General features: G+C 42.6%; 1 protein-coding gene across 1 annotated transcript in view; it reads left to right on the forward strand.

Moving 5' to 3' along the window:
- LOC118122818 (protein phosphatase 1 regulatory subunit 29) overlaps positions 1–15318 on the forward strand; it is a 58436-nt gene that overhangs the window by 34079 nt on the left and 9039 nt on the right. The gene's annotated exons all lie outside the window — the stretch shown is intronic.

A 15318-nucleotide genomic window follows, 5' to 3' on the forward strand; every position in this document is an offset into this window, starting at 1 on the left:
TGCGGATGAATGTCTCTTAGGCCTTTTGGCGTTAAAATCATTACATTTCTGATTCTCAGGCGCTGAGCTCAGGGTCTTAACTCTGAGCAGCTTACAAGTGAATAGAACAAGCAGGGGACCTCTTGTGTCATCATTCTGCTGCAGTGCGTTGTTATACTGACACGTCTGTATTCTCTCGGCCGGCACCTGTGCACTGTGTCAAATGTGACGTGACAATATCGGCGATCGGAGGGTGACGGCGACCTGGAAGGAGATCGTTCAGACGAGGGCAGGAAGTGACTCACTCCGTGGTATCTTATGTCATTATGTAATTTCTTCATTACTCCTCTCCCTCGTTGCTCCCCTCACTTTCTCCACTTCTCCCCCCTTTTCTGTCTTTCTGCTTTTTTTTTTTTTTTTTTGCCCGCAGCCAGGCAGTGCCCTAGTTTAGCAGTGCAGAGCGTTTGTTGGCATCACCCACCCCCCACCCCCAAACAAAATAATAATAATAATGTGCAGTCAAGGGAGAACACAAAATTCAAATCCATGCATGCCTCCATTTTAAGTAGTTCAGGTGCACATGCTCGGATGTTAATATTGGCCGTGCAAGTGTTGTTGAGGCACGTGCAGAAAACAATCTTAACCCACCCACACACACATATATATACACGCTGCTTTTACTTGCATTGTTGCATGACTGCCAATGTGATCTCTCTGGAGCATTGGATATTTAGCTTTGAGGAAAGCACACCTGCTCCCTGACACTGGGGATGCAGCTCGCGACAAGTCAAGCTCAAACTTACTGTACGTTCATGTGAATAATCTATTTATATACAGTGGATACATTCACCAGCTCCATATTAATATCTCTATTATTATTAGAGATTGGCTCTTTATACACTAGCATCTGTGAGCTTTATGAAATGTATTATTTACTTACCTGAACATATTCTTCGACCCACTGAGTTATAATCTGGACGTTTGGAAGAAAGAAAGATTAAATTATATTGTAGTTACTATGAAATATGAAAAAGTGAAATTGAAAAATATGAGGGAAAGCGGTCCTTTTCTTTATTACGTTATTACACAGTCCACATCTGTCCCTAAAATTATTCTCTCCCAATCAGAATGAGTCGTAAAAACTTCTTAATCAATCAGTCAGTTCCTGTCACAATAAAAGGGAGGATACAAGCGGTAAAAAGGAGGAACATGGAGGAGAAGGATAAAGAAAGGGGATGAAAGTATCAACGGATTAAAAACTGCAGCAAGTCTCACTATGTGCATACATGTGTTATCTGTATGTGTAACAAGTAAACAAGTCATACGTGTTAGCATGAGTCACTCAGTTGTGTGAACCAGCGCCGACTTTCCGCTGACCCATGTTATAATATGTTATGTATAAGGCCGTTATTAATGACTGTGACTCATTGCCTGGATTCACTGTTGAGTCATAGTTTAATAAACTGAATCAATATGTAGTGGGAATAATAAACGGTCAGTCCCAAAGCACTTGGTTGGTAAGTTAATATACAAGTGTAAAAAAAAAAAAAGTTTTCTTTTGTGGTGAGACTGAGTCACTTTGCTGACAGTCGACTCTGAATCATAATGAAATCCACCTGCACTGAATTCATCATCTCTCCGGGCATGGGCATAGACTGTGAGATGGACGATGACGTCTCCACTTCCTCCCCCCCCCCATCGTGAAACGAAGCCCAAGTATCCCAGATACAAATACCGCCATCTTGCTCATCTGGAGCCAGAGTCTGCACGGTGCGGTAATCGGGGGATGAAGCCGCGGTAGCAAAGTCCCGCCGATATGTTTCACCTCGTTTTTATAGTATCAAATAACTAATTGAAGCTAAACTTACTAGAAACATAAACACTTGAACATATATCAGAAGTAATAGTGATAAGAACAACAGAAAATGACCAAAACCATGTGGTAGAAAAGGGTTAGGGTACATACTTTGAAGTGGTAAGGATTTATGACCAATACTGCTGCAAGCCACCAGGTGGTGATCAAGACGCTTTGGCATCACTTTTGGGGAGAACACCACAGTGGAGAAGACATTTATACATATATGAGATAATAAGATATATATATTACCCACAGTGCATTGCTTTGCTCCCCTGGTAAGAGCTATTGACAAAAAAAAAACTTGAATACCTCAAATAAGCTTTAAAATTCTTTATTTTCTAACAAGAGGTTGCTTGTATATTATTTTAAGTTGTTTTCTTTTTTCTTCTTAAGCTGAATCTTATGTTGGAATGAATGAGCCATCATGCGTAAAACCCAGTCTTGTCTGCCTGCAGGACATATTACTCACATGCACATACACACACACACACACACACACACACACACACACACACACACACACACACACACACACACACATACACTGTGGAACATTATGTTTACTGTAAGTTAATACAGATCATAATGAAGAAACCACACAATATACTAGGTTTAGCGCACCCCATTAGTTTACCTGGTGCTTCTTATTATTGTGTTCATCTCGTGCTCTATTTGAAAGATGCTCACAGATTTGATACATTTTAATGAAGCCTTTGTTTACTATGGTTGTACTCTGGGTTGTGTAATAGCATTATTCATCATCACAGTGCTGCAGATCTCTTGCTCTTGTTGAGGCGTTCAAATTGCTGCTCAGCCACCAGCACAAGGCGGTTGTCTACTCCTACACATTGGAATAAACAAACAGATTTTATTACACTAGATGTCTGTGCCGAAAACAGGACAGTGTAAGTTTCAGATTGATTATTGTTACCTCTGCCAAGGGGGTTATGTTTCCACCCTTGTCCGTTTGTGTGTTTGTTTATAAGTAAGATTATGTAAAAAACTACTGGACAGATTACAATGAAACTTGGTGGAGGGCTGCAGTATGAGTCTGGGAAGAACCCATTCAATTTTGGTGTTGGGGCATTTTTTAACTACCTTTTCATTGGGTTTTTCAACATTTTATAGTTTCCCTATAGGGCATAAAGTACATTCTGTTCCATAGTAAAACATCTCTCTGACTCTGCCGATGTGTTGGGGGTTTGAAGGATGAATGGGAAACGCGTGATTTTGTTTAAAGCAAGTAACACAAAATGAACGATTTTGTCATTTGTCGTCTTGTGATATTTGATCATTGTTGGGACAGTGTGTTTTAGTCTCCTCAGTCCCAATGTTTCCTCCACTCGTCTAAGAAAATGAACGATGGAGTAAATAATCCACATCTTTCATGCTAATTCCTGCCGCTGCCACGGCCGATCACTTCTCCCTCTTCACTAAAGTAGCACTTTACTCGACTCACTGTTTGTTCATCCTCTGTCTCCGGTCAAAAGTCAGTGTCCTGTGGGTTGAATTAATTTATCCCAAACGATCAGCCAATCAAAGGGTCACTCCACAGCGCCTGTTACTCACTTAACAAAGGGAAGATGAATGGACGCTGCTGCTGCTGCTGCTGCTGCTGCTGCTGTGTTTGGGCTGTAAGATGTATCCAGTTTTTTCTTGCGACTATCCGGTGCTGCCGCTGATCTGTTTCAATGTTCACAACAATAATTTAATCATCTTTATTGGAAACGACAGGGATCAGGCTCAGCCCTGAAAACCCTCTTACACGCTCACACATGCCTGACACATTTTTTACAACTGAATGGATTTACACAAAGAAAAAAAAAATAACATACATGTACATAATCGGATACTTACACGTTTGCAGAGACGTGCTGGAATATTTTCAAAGGATACTACATCTGTTGTGAACTAACGCCCGAGCGGTTTGGAGATTTGCACGTTGCACAACAGCCTTGATATGTTGTTCATGCTTCATTCATGAATTTCATGCTCTGTTCAATGCGCGTCGAATACAGACTCGCCTGCTCGTGTCTTCCACTGCATCAGCCTGGCAGGTGTGCACGCTGATACAAATATACAAGGTTCAGCCGCAGCTCTTTTCAAGCTGATCGTCTATATTTAGATATAGTTAACGGCACATAGGTCAATGGCTGATGCAGTTTGTGTGACGCACTCTTTGTTATTTACTTGATTTTTGTTATATTGAAAATCCAATTCCCTCTATGGGAGTAAATTTGATGGAAGGTGATTTGAAAAGTCACTAAATGACAGGAAGCTCCTTGTATCTTAAAATGCAACCGTAATTCTAGAAAATTGTAAAAATCTGGGGAACTGTTCCTGTAAAAGATCGACATGCTGGTATCACTCACTGCTCATTAAACCTTTTCCAGTTTTCTTCTTGCATATTTTATTACTCTGGGACGCTCAGGACATAACGGAGACATATTTATGACATTTATGCCTCTTAAATGAAATGAAATGAACTGGCCACAAAAATAGCACAGCCGCATTGAGCCATTTGGTGAAAGAGCATCAAGTTTTCAAACCTCCAACCCTTGCAATGTGAATGGACTGTACTTCTGTAGTGCCTTTATTATTTGTTATTACACAGCCAATCAGGGGAAATGTGGATATCAGTGTCTTGCCCATGAACACTTGGACTGGAGGAGCTTGGGATCAAACCGCCGATCCACTTTATACCTCCTGAGGTACAGCCGCCCAATGTTCGAGACATTTTTCCATCACACAGCTCAGGGCTGAGCTAAGTGCGACATTAATCTTCTATAACACGAAGCAAATCTTCTCATTTTATTTGAAACAGTGTTCCTCACCTGTTCTTCGTCCCTCTCGCTCCATCGCTGTCCTCCTCCTCCTCCTCCTCCTCCTCCTCCTCCTCCTCCTCCGACTCTATCAAGGTTTCCCTTCAGGCTTGCCGAGGGAAATCCTCAACAATGTGGGATGCAGTTAGGCATCTAGAATATTCATGACTCACATATAAATAGTGAGCGCTGCACATCGCTCTCCCAAGTGGGTTTGTAGGTCTGCTTTCACTGAAATGCACACACACACCCACAGAGAAGTTAAAACACGAGCCGTTGGTATAGTTCCCAAAAAATAAGGACGAGATTTCTGTTTCCCCGTAGGATAGTTCCAGGCCATCTGTGATTTGTCCATTCATCCATCCGTCCATTCGTCCATCCATCCGTCCATCTATCCATCCACTCAACACAGAAAAGCAAAACTAATCAAAATCGTACATTAAACGGGATTAAACACTTTATGCCTGGCTCCACTCCATGCACATCAAGTCGGCCATGATGGCTGCTGGCTAAACGGTTAGTGAATGAACCTCAGGACTGTGCGAGTCATCACAGAAAGAGATATGAATCTGATTGTGATGCCTCCAGTTTGTAAGCACAGCAAGCAGGTTACTGCTGAGTCATCATTCTGGTACGGCTGTTCAAATTAGGATCCAAATGCAAACACAGAGCAGGAGTCGGGGAACAATTTTAAAAGCAGTTTGTTGCAACTCTGCATGTAGTCGGTTGTGGCTTGGCTGGAGAGGTTTGGGGTTTGGCTTTGGCTCAGGGGGTCTGAGAGGGACAGAGCAGTGAAGGCAGCAAACCGAGGCCAAAAGTCTGGAGCTGGCTGGAGATAAGTAATACAAACGGCTAACAGCTGACGGAGACAGGCATCAGGTGGGCAGGAATTGTGGACCTGTGGTAAAAGCAGTAAATCATCTGGGTTCAGATGAGGATGAAAACAGGACAAAACTTGGTTGCGGCGTCTGCACCACCTTGTTAATTGAATGATCTGGAGTCTAGATGGATGAGCTGGGTTTGATGTTGCAGCGGATTAATGAGATGATTCCGATGACCATGTGCTCAGGTTCCCACACACATGGAAATAGACGGACTTGTGACAAATATTAAAAACACAAGTGAGGAACTGACAGGAAACGGTAAAAAAGCGAGAGGCAGAGAATACAAATGTTCCTTCTTTCTCTCGTCACCTTCTGAGTCTTGCTCCTCTCACCCTGAGTCTCCTCCTTATCATCCACTCCATCTCATTTTGCTTTTACTCTTCATGCCTTTCTCTTTTATTCCAATCACTTCCTTCTTCACTTCCTTCTTCTTGCCAACTTGAAGTCTACTTATATCTCTCTCTGGCCTCTCTATCTCAATTCCCCCCCGCTTTGCCTCAGCCATGTTTTATGCATCATTGGTTCCCATGCTCCTCGGTGATCAAGAAGCGATTGGGATTTCCCGCCTGCAGCGTTGATGCATTGTTGCCATGACAGCAGCACTGGTGCAAGTGGGAAGGCCAGAGGATAGCAGATGCATTGATAGCGGCACATATATATTGTGCTTTGATCAAGAGCGAGGCTTAACTTGGTGATCTCGAATGTCAGAAACTGTAAACGCTTAACCACAGCTTCCCCCACAATGTATGTGTGTGTGTGTGTGTGTGTGTGTGTGTGTGTGTGTGTGTGTGTGTGTGTGTGTGTGTGTGTGTGTGTGTGTGTGTGTGTGTGTGTGTGTGTGTGTGTGTGTGGAGGAAGAGCGATTCTCCTTTAACAGATTGTGAGCGTGTTTTGTCAGAGTTCATGTTAGCAAATATGAATCTATGAAATTTCTGCAAATGGAAACACCTTTGTGACATTCTAACCAGAGGAAAAATCAATACACTGTACAAGATGCAGAATAATCCGTAGTAGGTGTGAGATGTCTGAATGCTGCAAAGCAAACCTAAGGGTCTGTATCACATGAATCACGTGTTTAAGACTGCAGTTATCATGGAGCATGTCACGAAAAGGTGTTCTTCTTTTATTGGTAACCCATTTTTTTTCTCTTCTTTTGATGGAGGGCATATTCCTGAGGCCTTAATTTTGTGATTTTGGATTCTACAGCAGAAAGAGGTGATGGCAGTGATTTTAACACAATCCTGAATGTGTGAAAACACTGGAACAATCGCACAATACAATTCGTACTTGTCGAAAATATTCCCACATTAATTGAGAAATAACAAACAACTGTTTCCTGTGGTGTGGGCTTGCAAGAAATGTACTCCTCCTATATGCAAAAATCAATAACTCTAACCTAAGTCCCAGCGTCTCAAAACTGGCAAGTTCACAAAATTGCTAAACAAACCAGGTAGATAATAAATGATTTAACAGGTCCCAGGTAGTTAAATACACTGGGCTTCTAGAATTTTTAAATAACCATAGCATGTAAGAGGATGATATAACACCATATGCACTTTGATGGGAAAATACTGATCTGCATATGCAATATTAAAATCATCATCCTCCCCCCTGGAGATAAATCCTGTCTGATGGGGGCTTTACTTTATCCACTGCACGGTCATTTTCCATTTCAATTACAGAAATGTAACTCATGCAACATGCACACTTTTTGGGGTTTTTCAAATGTGTTTGCTCAGATTTCTCATCTCTATCTATTAAATGCCCTCATAAGACAACATGACAGGCATTGATTGATAACTATGTTCAAACGTGATCAGCTTCAGCGAATGGCCATGTGTTGATATCTGTTTATTGAAACTTTACAGAGATATGTACCTTCCGTCAATTTGAAAAATCGGCACCTGATTTTCCTGATTTACCTTTTTCATTATAAATTATGCATTTCACCAATTCTGAAACTTGTAATAACTTATTGGAAGCTTCAACTTGTTCAGATTTATGTTCAGATACTGATCATGATGAGCATTTCCTCTCTCAGAAGCAGTGGAGGATCAGATTCTATTACTTTTGTCAATAATACATTTTCAGTGGTGGCCCTCATGTTTGTGGATTTGAATCCATCTAAGATGCTGCTGTTTCGAAATAGGTCTCGACTGCCCTTTCTCCACATCTGCTCAGGCAGGTTAATACATGATTTTACTCTAAAGAACATTGTTGTATTATTATCTACCACAGGATTGTGATTCCATTCTGCCCTCGATGACGTTATTGCCGAGGCTGCAATCTGACATTTCATTGACCTCAATCACCGAGGTAGCTGCACTGCTCTTTGTTCGTCACGTCACCCAATTTCTGTTTTTGCCTGAATTACCAAATATATGTAAAGATGGACTACAGGACAGTATAGGCTATAAATCCGGCCTCCTCTGTGTTAGTGGTTGGGACACAGACCAAACTCTAAATGTTCTCGAGGATGGTTTGTATTGTATTGCTCTGACCTCACTACCATGGCTCCAAACCACAAGATGGCAGCGTTTGTATCTGGGATAATTTGGCTTCATTTCTGGATAGGGGGAGAAAGTGGAGATGCGTCGTCCATCTTCATCGTCATCACACGTCCTGCTCCTCTCCACCTATTCTTTCCACTTTTCCGTAACTGCACTTTCGAGCCGTAACTGCTCTTGAGTTTCAACTTGAGTAGTATCTGCCCTCATTCTTCGCTGGAAACCCTCCAAGTTCAATTCATCACCACTCAACCACGTCCACTGGCCTTTTGCCTAATCTTTTGGGGTGGATGAGAAATAATGTCGGTAGTAGTGATATAGTGGTCAGTTAGGGGGGGCTTAGGTGCTTTGCTCCATTTAGCCCCAGACGTTCTATTGCTTCACTTCCTCTTCCTGTGAGGCTTTTAGGAAATGGATACGATGTCATGCATGAGCAGCCGTAAACGTCAGTGGTCTAAACGTCAGCAAGTGGCAAACAAATATAGAAACACAGACAGAAGGTCGGGAAGGACAGAGAGAAAAAAGTAAGACTGGGGTAAAAAAAAAAAAGATACAGGAGAGAGAAGTTGAAAAGATCTTCTCAAGGCAAACATGAATTATAGATCTAACCTGAGAGATCAAACCTTTCATTCCTTTCTGTCCTCCGTCTCACTCTCTCTGCTCGCTCGGCTGCCTCCCTCTCATAAGTCGGGCAGCATGGATCTTCCTCCTAATAACACGGTGCATCCAAGGTGATTTGTTTTTCAACGTGTGTGACTTTCTCTTTTCTTTACGGCTGTTTAAAAAAATAAAAATAAAAAAAGAAGACCTGGGAGGAAACGAAGATCAAATGCAGCGCCTCATCAGATCTGTCTCAGCTGTCTTTTCCACTGGCCTCTCTTCTCCCTTTATTCTCTCGTTCTGCCTTCTCCTCCTCATCTTCCTCATTTATTTATATCTTCTATCATACTTTCGGAAAAAATAGTTCCTTGTTTGAGGCGGATATAAAGTAATAATACGTAATACGCAGCATTATATATAGAATAGACTAAGATTGTAAATTAAATGCACTGTATCCAGTATAATGGACACTCTGTATAACAAATATGTATCTTTAAATCCTACCAAGAGTGAACGAGCATCATCGTGTTCAGCGGTGCTTCGCAAAGGAGTACAGCTGCTTTTAGCAGGTTGCTCTTATGGCCACTGAGAAATCATCTGTTCCCCTCACATGTACACAGGGTGAAGCTCGCCGAGGAGCGTCGTCTGTCTGTAGTTGTGTTTGTCTCATCTCTAAGCCCCGTGTGAAGTGGAGTGGAAACGGCGCTCTGCTCACACAGGCCAAACTTCTCTGCACTACACTGACTGTGCTCCAGGGAACAAGCCTGGACCGGAGGTAAGGAAGTGAAAAAGAGACAAGCTGAAGGACATTAGGGGGATGAGAACAAGAGATTTGAGTTGAGAAAAAAACAAAGGTGGAGGGGGAGAGATGGAGCGTGGAGAGGGGAAGATGGAGAAGAAAAAAGCAGATGTAAATAGATCAAGAGTGTTGTCTTGTTTGTGGTGAACACTTTGTCAGTCAAATTCCATGGAGGAAAACTGTATGTCACTGTAAACAAAGACAGACTCTCTCTTTCTGAGGGCCAGCTGTTTTTGCATCTGCATGTGGCCACTTAGAGAAAAACCAGTGCATCCAGCGTCTGGTGTCAGAGCGCTCTGCCTTCTCTGTGCCGCCGCTCCTGGCGCTTCTGCTTGGAAATCTCTGAACTTTTCGACGAGGCGCTGATGCTGTCACTGTGGCTCCTCGTCACCCTGGTTACCAAGAAAAATGAGCCCCGGTCGCGTGTGTCGTCTGTCTGTACCGAGCCGTGTTTGTCCAGATAGAACCATCCCAACAAAGAGAGGAAAGCCCATTTTATGGAAGCAGATTCAGACCCTGAATCACTGTACACGTCTGTAAGTGTGTTGTTCGCTGTGTTATCAACACACAAGGCATCAACTTAAGTCTTTACTCCATGGCTGTTTGATTGAACGGCGTAAAGCTCATAATGCCAGGCATCCTCCAGTCGGTGCTTATGGTGAAAAAAAAGAAAAGAAAACAGATGTCAAACACGGAGTAATAAAAAAAAGGGATGATGCCGGTCTATCGGGTGGTGAAACATTTTCAAGATATTGTTGTCATAGAAACAAAACCCATGGCACGACTTCCCACTAGCCCTGCCAGCACTATTCTGCCAGACGAAAACGCTATATGGACACACACACACACACACACACACACACACACACCTTCAATACAAATACAATTAAAGAAACAATGCATATTCCACCTACACTGTTGTAAAACGTCTTATAGGAGTGTGAAGTTATTTTTACTGCAGCACTGAGGCTGAATGTGTGATCTAATCCCATAAAGTCCCAGTGACTTGATCGCTTGTGATCCATCCTGCAGTAAAAACGCGCCTTAAGATAAACCATTATGTGTCAGAGCATTACTGACGTGTGTGATTTCTACCATGTGAAATGATCTAATGCTGGTCAGTGGTCAGCTATAGACCATATAGACCGTAAATAAAGATGGACGACGTGCCTCCACTTCCTCCCACCATCCACAAATGAAGCCAAGAAATCTGCTGCCGTCTTTTGGAGCGACAGTAGTGATCGCAGTGTGTAACCACATTAGTGAGGTCCCGCAAATACACACTTGACCAAGTCAGTCTCATCTGTTAATTATGGTGTTAATGTTTTTACAGCGTCAAAGATATAACTAGAATTTCATTCAGTAGAGCTCACACCTCTGCCAAGGCCCAACAGTCATTTTAAAATTAATCAAGGTCTATTAATCATTCACGGCAGAAACAGTAAAAATGTTGCAATCAAGAAAATTTCAAATAGATTTCTGGATCCGTCCCCTGATCCGGATTGGCACCCAATTTTAATGGGTACTTACCTGACCCGTACCCGATCCTTCCAAGTTTGATTGTTTTTCGTGAAATCGTAGAAATTAAAAGAAAGTTCTGTCCCTCTATGAACTGCTATCATCGCTATGACGTATACTGCTGCCAGCCACCAGGGGGCGATGAAGACGCTTTAGTCTAAATGTGGTACAGTTAAATCTCAAATTCCTAACTGGTGTATCTGGAATTGCACGTGATGAAGTTAATTGGAACGGGGCCTGTCATTATTTGTTAAATTGCAAATGCTGTCAAGCTCCTTAATTATTACCTAAAGAGCTGCTGCCCACTCACTGGAGATGTTTTCGGTCATCTGCATCTCGGGGGGGTTTTGCTGTTCTGAAATATTGTGTCACCTTGGGAATTGTTGTGTCTCCTGTCAGGCTTTCTTTCTTTCATCTTTGCACTTTTAGCTCGACTTTTTTTTTCTTCCTGAGCATAGACTCAAGCCGGGAATTAAAAGAGTCAATCATGGTTCCTTTCTCTCCTTGTCAATCTTATTTATTTTTGCCCCGAGGCCTCGTAGGCCCTTTACAACGTCGGACCCTGGGGCTTGAGCCTCACATACACACACACACACACACACACACACACTTAAATCTACATGCTTCCAGAGTGTGACCTAATATGTCTTAGGGGAATAATCCAAGTCCTTCACTTCTTCCGCAACAGCTGTCAACGTCTCCTCCTCCTGCTCCTGTTCAGGAATAAAAAACCCACTGAGTGCAGCTACTGTGACTTTGCGTTTCTGTGTGTGTTCCCGTGTGTTTACCACCGCCCATTTAAAGTTTACATGATGCTGTAAAGCCTGCGCATGAAGATCTAAAAATGGAACCTGCAGCGACAGTGCGGACTGAGCTGCGTGTGGATACTGACGACGGATAGCCGAGGTTAGATAGTTTGACTTTGTGTGTGACTGACAGCTCCGACGTACTGTTTTTCCTCCACTGTCATAAAAACCCCTGAGCCGTCAGCTAACCACCCCATCATACCCGCTTTGGTATAGCGGTTACCATGGTGACCCGAGCCTGCCCCAAATTCACTGCAGTGAATAAAAATAGGATTCACTCCAGGTCGTGACATCGGACTGAGGATACTCAGAGGGGATCGTCGGTTCCAGTCCCTTTTTAACTTGAGCTGATTGAGGAAAGAAGCAATATGTTGTCGCTTGAATGGAAACACACTGAGAATATATTTGTTTCAATAAGTGTTTGCAGAGAGAAACTTATTTTTTCATTGTCATTTTTATTACTTTTTGTTTCACTCGGCAGTTGAATTGCGAAGCGTACCCACTTTAAATTCATCTTTTAAGTCTGTTTAAGATCCTCTGACTCATGGTGAAATGAATAAAATCAGTTTACTCTCCAGCATCATGATGAACTGACTGAAAGCGTGATGGGTAAATTAGCGTCGCCTTGGGGGAAGACTGGTTCAAGCGAAACGTGATTGATATGGAAACCATGTTTTCTTGCGTAGCAGGCTCTACTCAGTGACAGTCATTTTCACATTTATGGAATTTTATATTTTGTGGAAGTGGTTGTTTTGATCTGCGGTTTCAAAAGAGTATTGAGGAGAAAATAAGTTGATGACAGTCACAACGTTCTTATGACAAAGGTATTTTATTTTTTATTCATTTTTCCTAAGAGACTGTCAAACCTTATTTTTTGGTTTTAGTTTTCTCACTGTTTATTTTTGTCATTTATTTTTAAATCCCTTAGATAGAGAAAATACTGAGGTGTTGTGGCTCCGAGTGCCTGTGCAGAACGATCCCTGTTAAAAACAAGTGTTGAGCATCCTAACATCAATGATAAAAACATCATGGCTTTATTGATTAAGAAATCCCCATAATTTGATTTCCTTTCTTATCCTGCTTGTCTCAGATAAAGCTCTAAGGTTCTTCAATTTCAGACTAAAAAAAACTCCTCGTCCGATTGTAAAATAAGCAGCTGCCTGAGTGAATCAGTCGCTAATTACAAACGAATTGTGAGCACAAGTTGAATGAAAGGTGCAGTTAAAAATGTGCCTTGCACGTTCATAAATCTGCCTGTTTCTGCTTTCGGATGTCGGTTCGTTTGTCGCGTATAAATCTCAGGTGACACAAATCAAATCGACAGCATCCTATGCAGCCGGCAGCACAAGGGGTTCCTTTTGAACAAATTTACATTTGGGCCGACGGTGGCCCGGCTCCAAGAGTCGTGTTGGTAATAGAAGAGATGTGGACCCTCTCCAATTCCAGCACCTGTCACAGTCGATGTTCATTGGAGGCTAATAGAATTCCGGAAGGAGAGTTTCATCTTTGTGGCTAATGAAGCGGAAGAGACGCGCTGATTTGATGTGAACGCCAACAACATCCCATTCTGCTATCGTTAGGCTTAATTGACACTGTCAATCACAAGTGTGTTTCCATGGCAACCGTGAGGATCAATATGAGCCTGTATGTATTGAATAACCTAAATCTGTATTACATGAGGGGATGGGTCTGATTAAGTGGGATATAGTGTGTGTGTGTGTGTGTGTGTGTGTGTGTGTGTGTGTGTGTGTGTGTGTGTGTGTGTGTGTGTGTGTGTGTGTGTGTGTGTGTGTGTGTGTGTGTGTGTGTGTGTGTGTGTGTGTGCAAGAGTAGGCATTCAAAGGAAAATAATCAAAACGTGCAAGATGAGGCTTTTGGGAAAAGAAGGATTTGTGTAATCAGGTGTTTTCCTGGAGAACGTGTAAGTAGGACAGTGGAACACCTGCAGCTTCCCACCTGTTCACCGGTTTATTTGCATGATCTGAACTACTCCTGCTGCTGTGACCTACTGAGGTCAGATGAGTGGAGCTGCTCCACAAGTAGGAAATGATGTGCTGCAGTGCAGGGGGAAAAGTTTTATAATACATCCTACATGTTCATACTTATGAGTGGACCAGTGTTGTGAGTCACGCTCTTTCCATACGAGACAGGCGCTGCATGTCCCATATTTCTAATTATGTAATCATATCCAGAAACACGCACACATGCAGACCTACTGTGCTTCCTGCCTCCCACATGTAAACCCTGTGGAGTTCAGTATGTGGAGCACCAAATGAGATCATGTCTCATGTGGAGAACAGACACTCACAGCGATGAACAGCAGTAAAATCAAATCAAACAGATCACTGAGCGCTATTGAGGATCGGTTGATCGAATCGTCAAGTGCATTCACACCAATTTCCCTGCTGTGTACTTGTCACCAGAATATACACATTTTGATGCAGCTTTTGCTTTATATCCAGACAGATTACATCGATCTGTCACACGCCAGCATTAGAAACCACTTTGGCAACAACATTTCCTGTATCCTCCTTTGCCCTGTTTATACCTAATAAGAAGAGACAACTAACGCAGGAGGTGCTTAAGGTCATTAAATCTGCATGATAATGTAACGTTTCACACTTTAGGTGATAGAAGTTTCTGCAGCAATAAATAGATCGACAAAATAGGATGGGCCTGATTCTCGGCTGGCAGCTCTGGGGAGCTTGGACCGGAATAGACTGGAATGAGTTCAATTCTCTGTCGGAATTAGAGAGACGTCTGAATTTGGAGCACGGGGAAGAAGGGGGGAGATTTTCTTTGTTGGTTTCATGGAATGAAGATGGGAATCACAACAACCTAAAACAGAGATGTGGGAGGAAAGTCGCAGATGGACAAAGTGTCACAGACATCATCCCATTAGTGTGCAGCGCAGAATCCAAAGCTTTGACCTGGCTACCTTCACGAGAACCATGTGCACATACATGCACACTCTTATATGAAGACGTGTGTGTGCCTACACATGTAGCCCTTTGTCTGAGGACACGTGTCCCTTTTTAGTGTCCAGATTTGTATAATATGTGTGTAATTGTGTGTTTCCCTCGGCTGCTGAACTGGCAAGAGGACAATGCCTGTCATGATGCAACAGGCAGCTAATCCTCTCCTTATGTAAACACTTGACTGCTACTCAAATGACATGCAGATGGGATAGAGAGCTTAAGGTTTGGCAGGATAGTGTCATACCAAGGAATGTCTGGGAGACAATGTGCTGTCAGCATTTGGGTGATTACTGCTGCCGTTTGAGGACTGGTGAGAGATTGGCACATGTACATGAGCATCTGCCAAAGCTTGGTTAGCCTTATGAGGTGGGGATCCAGGGGGAAATGACTGAGTGCAAGGACTTGCGACATGTTTTATACATATTTTACCGCCAGAAGAAAACGGTGTGCAAGTCCAGAGGAGAGTTGAAATTGATTTAGGGATACCTGCAGGGTCACTGAATTAGATTATTCCAAGACAAACAAATTAGCACTCATTTAAATTCATGATGCAAGATCGTTTATCAT

This window comes from Hippoglossus stenolepis, chromosome 16 (assembly GCF_022539355.2).
Source record: "Hippoglossus stenolepis isolate QCI-W04-F060 chromosome 16, HSTE1.2, whole genome shotgun sequence".
NCBI lineage: Eukaryota > Metazoa > Chordata > Actinopteri > Pleuronectiformes > Pleuronectidae > Hippoglossus > Hippoglossus stenolepis.